This window comes from Acomys minous, assembly GCF_964271855.1.
Source record: "Acomys minous genome assembly, chromosome: 6".
NCBI lineage: Eukaryota > Metazoa > Chordata > Mammalia > Rodentia > Muridae > Acomys > Acomys minous.
Window position 1 is genome coordinate 105,912,887 of NC_140487.1, and position 6,245 is coordinate 105,919,131.

The window sequence follows — 6,245 nt, forward strand, 5'->3', positions numbered from 1 at the left end:
GCCAACCTCTTCTCTCTTTGTCCTATTCTGCGCATCCCTGGAGAACACCTGGCACGGTTGTTTCCAGAAGGTTAGCTTTTTCAAAAGTAGGCAGGAGACATCAGACTTCAAGCAGCTCTTGTGCGATACCCAGCACAGTTCCCCCAGGCTAGGAAAATCAAAGGCTCTGGCTACCAGCTTGGAAGTGGGATTCGGGGGCGGGGGAAAGAGACAGGAAGAGCAAAGCAATTAATATCTCCATAAGCCGTCCTGCCTGACTGGCAGCTAGAGTCCTAGGTGGAGGCTGCCCTGCAAGCAGTAGAGGTGTGCTGGGGGCCGTGGGAGCTCACCTCCTCAAATGACAAGGAGGAGGCCAAAGTCAGGGAGGGTTCAGGTGGGATGGGAAGACGGAAAGGGGCCATCAGAGGAATGAAGTCCACAGAAGGTGGGGTTAATGGTGAAGAGGCCACTGAATCCCAAGTGCGAAGTTCACCTGGATCCCGAGAAGCTATGGGGATATTTTAATCATGAGAGTTACACTGCTAGATTTCTGCCGTAGAAACACCGCATGTCTATCGGGAATAGATGGGGCAAAAAAAAAAAAAAAAAAAAAAAAAAAGGGAGAAAGATAGGAGGCAGCAGCTGGCAGGTGCTTCAGGGACCAGTGGCTCGGATAGACAGAAAGCAGCTTGGAAGTAAAGCCGAGCAACACGAGACAGGCATGGCTTGGAGCTGGAAGACAGCCATGAGAATGGCTCCTGTTTCCAGCCAGGGAAACCCTGTGGATATACCCTAGAAGGATGGTACGCTGGTCCTGGAAGGAGAGAGAGAGAGAGTCGGAGGGAGGGAGAGAGGGAGGGAGAGAGGGAGGGAGGGAGAGGGAGAGAGAGAGAGAGAGAGAGAGAGAGAGAGAGAGAGAGAGAGAGAGAGAGTCGGAGGGAGGGAGAGAGAGTCGGAGGGAGGGAGAGAGGGAGGGAGAGAGGGAGGGAGGAAGAGACGGAGAGAGGGAGGGAGGGAGGGAGAGAGGGAGGGAGGGAGGGAGGGAGAGAGAGAGAGAGAGAGAGAGAGAGAGAGAGAGAGAGAGAGAGAGAAAGAGGGAGGGAGGGAGGGAGGGAGGGAGGGAGGGAGGGAGGGAGGGAGGGAGGGAGAGAGAGTGACTTAGCGCCCTCCATCTGTCCTCCGCGATTCCTCTACTTCCCACTAGATGGTGCCGGAGAACGGGCTCCACCTCCCATCCTCCTCCCCCTCCCTCCAGAAGAATGGCCCTCTACTTGGACCTCCCAAAAGCCAGGTCCCATGTGTGTTCAGCTTCCTTCATCCCTCAGAAATATGGCCTCAGCCTCTGGGGCTTAGTAGTGGGGCACCGGCCTAAAGACCTCAATTTCCCTGAGTGCCATCGTGTGGCACCCCAGGTCTGTCTAAGCAAGTTTGTTCCGGTGCCTAGAGTTGTCTCGGCCCCTCTAGTTTCCATGTCTGTCTGGCTCAAGCAGATGTGTCCTATACCTTAGGTGTCTAATGGCTTTCGCCACCGCTGACTTCCTATCCCTCACGCCCCAGGCCTTTCCTCTCTGATCCACCGCCAGAGAGGAGGAGTTGGGGCCTGAGTTGAAGGTGGGGTCTTATTGCTCTCACATCAGCCCCGTGTTCCGCATCCGGGCCCTCTAAACCTTGAGACAGGGTGGAGCGGAACGTTCATCAGGGATGAGCAGAGCCAAGTTGGAAGCGAGACCTAGTGTTAGGTTCTGGCGAGGAAGACTAACCTTCCGTAAAAGGAGGCCAAAGGCGGATGGGGCGTGGCCTGTGGGGGCGTGGCTATACTGCGGCTGGGGGCGTGGCCGACGGCTGGTGGGATCTGGGTTCCTGAACCTGGCAGCTCTCTCCTCTCTCTAGCCCGATCGGTAGCTAGAGGCCCTTCAGCCCTGGCCTTCGGTTCCATAGACAGACACTTCAGCAACTGGAGGCTCCTCGGCGGCTTCACTTAACAGAGGCCACACCCAGCTCTCTAGAACTGCCAGGCCTGGTGGGAGGAGGAAAGGAGACTCATCTCTGTGCCTGCGATGCACCCTCTGCGTAGGTGATGACGCTAGCACCCTCGTGCTTCTATTCATTTCTAGGTGGACAGCTGGAGGGCCTCAAGGCTCGAGCCCCAGAGGAGGAGCTGCTCAGGCGCTGGCGTCTCAAGCTCCCCCCCCCCCTCCTTCCTGCTATCCTGTGCTCAGACCTGGAGCCAGGTCTAAAAATAGACACAGGCACTGGAAAATGCCCACCCAGGAGGGGGTCAGGGAGGTCTGAGTCACTAAGGCCTTTTCTCACATCGCCCCCGCGCAGGAGCAGAGTCACTCTTGATGGCGAGGCATCACTCCTAGTCTTTTGGCCAGACTGTGCTCTTGGCCATGCTGTGCCCTGCTCCCAGGCCCTGTGAGCAGTAGCAGCCACAGCCGGGAAGGATTAGGAGTTCCTTGGCCTGATTTATTTGGTTGTTTTTGTGTGTCTGGCTGCTGCGCCCACCCCTGGCTGGACAGTCACATCTGCACCTGCCTTTCACTACTACCCCAGTTCATTAGATTGTTCTGGGTTCCTGGGTGTGGACCTGGTCTAGACAAATGGCCCATTTGGGGAATCTTAGAAGTTCTGGAACAAACACTTCCCATTCTACAGATGAGGAAACTGAGTTACAAGTGGAAGAAGGGACCAGCACCCAGCAAACAGTGTGCGATAGCCTGATAATCTAAATCTCTGCTCTGCCTCGTAGCTGGCTTACTTGTGCCTGTCCAGTAAAGCGTTTTCACACTGAGGATGACGCCAGGCTGACGGCTTGCTGACCTGTAAGACGAGGGCAATGAAACTTACTTAGTACCATGTTGCTGCTGAGAATAATTTTTAAAAAGCAGCAGTAGGAGCCGAGCGGTGGTGGCACATGCCTTTAATCCCAGCACTTGGGAGGCAGAGGCAGGTGGATCGCTGTGAGTTCAAGGCCAGCCTGGTCTACAAAGCGAGTCCAGGACAGCCAAGGCTACACAGAGAAATCTTGTCTCAAAAAACCAAAATAATAATAATAATAATAATAATAATAATAATAATAATAATAATAATAAAGCAGTAGGGGCTGGCAAGATGGTTCAGCTGGTAAAGTATTTCCTACACAAGACTGACGAACCCCGGTCTCATGTCAACATGGGAGAACTGACTCTACGACAATGACCTGTGACCACATATGAGTGCTGTGTTATGTGCACGTACCCCTCCATCACACACCTTAATCAATAAAAGTTGTTACGTCTCAGTGACGGGTTGGAAGCAGCGCTTGGCTCAGTCCCAGCTCGGGCAGTCAGCTGCCATGTCTGACACCTCTGTCTCTTCCCTCCTGTGTGTAATGTGGGCCCTTCTCATCCCTGAAGGAGTTCAGCGAAAGTGGGATGGGGCCTGTGGATGAATACGGGGGAACTGGTACACTAAGGCATGTCCTGGGCCTGAATGTGTGTGGGGGGGCGGGGGGCAGGGTTGACATGCCGAGCCTCACACAGGTCTGTGTTCCTCAAGCCCATTCTCAATCCTGAGTTGTGAACATATTTGGGCCCTTAAGATTGCAGATTTGGAGGATGGAGGGGCTCAGAGTCTCCTAATTCAGCCTTTCCTTTATGGCCAAAGGGCATAGAGCCACCACCTAAAAGCCAAAGGGTCCCAAACAGACCCTGGCCTTGAATACAAACACAGACCCCCAACTCCAATCACTGTTCTCTTTTGCCTCCAAATCCTGGTGTTAGGCCTGTACTGAAGGTCAAAGCTGACAGATCCCAAAGTCAACTTTTATTTTTTTATGAGTTATTTAGGCCATTTCACAGGAAATACTATCATATCAATCAAAAATAGCATTGGCTTCTTTTGTTTTGGTGTGTGTGTGTGTGTTTTGTTTTGTTTTTTCTTTCTTTCTTTCTTTTTTTTTTTTTTCATACAGTGTTTCTCTGAGTAACTTTGGCAGTCCTGGACTCATTTTGTAGACTAGGATGGCCTTGAACTCACAGAGATGCACCTGCCTCTGCCTCCTTGAGTGCTGGGATAGGAGGCTTAAAGGAAGTGGGGCTTAGAGGAAACGTCGGATGACCACGGCTGTGAGGTGCAGGACAAAGAGTCCTCAGTACATTACCAGCCCCCTCAAATGATGATGATGACCACTGTGACAATTAGCATCTTTGAGTGTTTCCCACAGACTTGGCCTCATCTCATACATGGCCTCACTTAAGCCTCTCAACAGATCGTCCCATTCAACAGACATGGAGGCTGTGGCTCAGAGAACTGAATGGATTAGCCTAAGACAGCAGGTCTTATCCTGTAGGTCGTGAGCCATTTGGGGGTCACATATCAGGCATCCTGCGTATCAGATATTTACATTATGACTCATGGCTTCATAAAGCCATGAAATAGCTTTATGGTTGGGGGTGGGGTGGGGGGGGCTCACCACAACATGAGGACCTGTAAGAAAAGGTTGCAAGCACTAGGAAGACTGAGAGCCACTGGCCTAAGAGAACAAAGGCAGGAAATTGCGGGACCCCGGGGCAGACCCTTTCTGATCTCTTATTTTCTCTCTTGATGAAAATGTTGGCTGCATCCTCGCCTTGCTGCTGCAGCTTGTCTTGCTAGCCAAGTTGTCAGGCCTCCACAGCTTAGCCGTCAGCACCATTAGAAGGAAATGAAGCCAGCATCAATCAGAGCTTTTCACTGCCCATAAATTCTAGGATTCTACGAATTTGTGACTCTATGAGTCCAACTGTCTGAGGCAATTGCATGCGAAGAAAGAATGTTGGAGGCATCTCTGGCCAATCCCATCCTCTCATACCTCACCAAGACACTGACTGGCTTGTCCTCAGAAGTGTGTGTGTAGGGGCGGCGGTGGGGGTGGTGCCTCCTTTACACTCGTATTAAGAAAAATAAAACCACTTAGGCTCTACCACTGGCTCTGGGGAAATGGTACCCAAAGCAAGTCCTTTCTAGGCCTCTTGTCCATCAGGGCAATAAGTGGCCACTGCTTCCTGGTTACCAAGCATCTCTCTTGGATCTTCTCTCTCTCCTCCAATCCAAGCATCTGTTCAGATGTACCTATGGGCGAGGTTAGTCCGAGTTGCCTTCCCTAACCCGAAGGGAGAAGGAAGACAAATCTAAAGCTAGAGCTGAGAGGAAAGGACAGGGAAGGGGGAAGGCAGCCAGGAGCTTGTGTGTGCTGTGGTGTAAGGTCGCAAACATGTCTGGAATGGCTGATGTTTATTGGGTTCCAGGAACTATGATCAGTGCTTTACGGGCACTCTCTTAGCAACCCTCCTTGTGAAGGGTGGGCAATTCCATTTTGGCCAACAAAAAGAGGACACTCATCCCATGACAGCGGAGTAACTTGTGAAAACGCAGTGTTAAATATACGGTAGGGGTGAGATCCAATCCCACTTATCCCAGCTGGGGTCAATCCTTACTAGATTTGTTTGTTTGTTTGTTTGTTTTCCAAGACAGGGTTTCTTGGGGTAAGCCTGGCTGTCCTGGAACTTGATCTCTAGACCAGGCTGGCCTCTAACTCACAGAGATCCCCCTGCCTCTGCCTCCTCCTGAGTGCTGGAATTAAAGGCATGCACCACCACTCCCGGCTTTTACTTGATTTTTACAGGTGAATGAACTTTTTGTTTGTTTGTTTTGACAGAGTCTTACAATGCAGCTCAAGCTAGCCTTGAACTTATGAGCCACCCCACCTCCTGAGCGTCTGGGAGTCGAAGGCCTTGCCGTTCTGCTAAGCTTTACCATCCCCTTTAACAGTAACCATGAAGGACAGATGACGCAGTGCTTTGAGTCAAGCGACAGCCCCAAGTTAAGAGTCAGCCAGGACCAGAGCAGGGTGTAAGCCCAGGCCCAGACTCTGACATCACGCCCGCCCAGGCTTCTCCGTGTGGTTCTCTAGGTCAGTGTCACCTGGGACCTTAGGGATGTAGATGCCTAAGACTGTGTACCAAGCCTTTCCCATGTGACAACAGCTTCTACTTTGCAGTGACTGCAACTGCCTGACTCACAGAAGTCATGAGCAGAGCTGAGCTCTCAGCCCTCGCTCTGATAGTTAGATCTCCGAATTCCCCGCTGTCCTGCTGCAGCAGTGGTGGTGGTGTCACACCATCGCAGGGCCTTTTGACAAAGGAGTGACAGGGCCTCCTGTCACGTGGGCTCTTCCTTGGATAGCACTCTATCCTTAGGACCTATCCCCAAATGACCAGTTCAAATCCGTGTTCCGCCTGTGT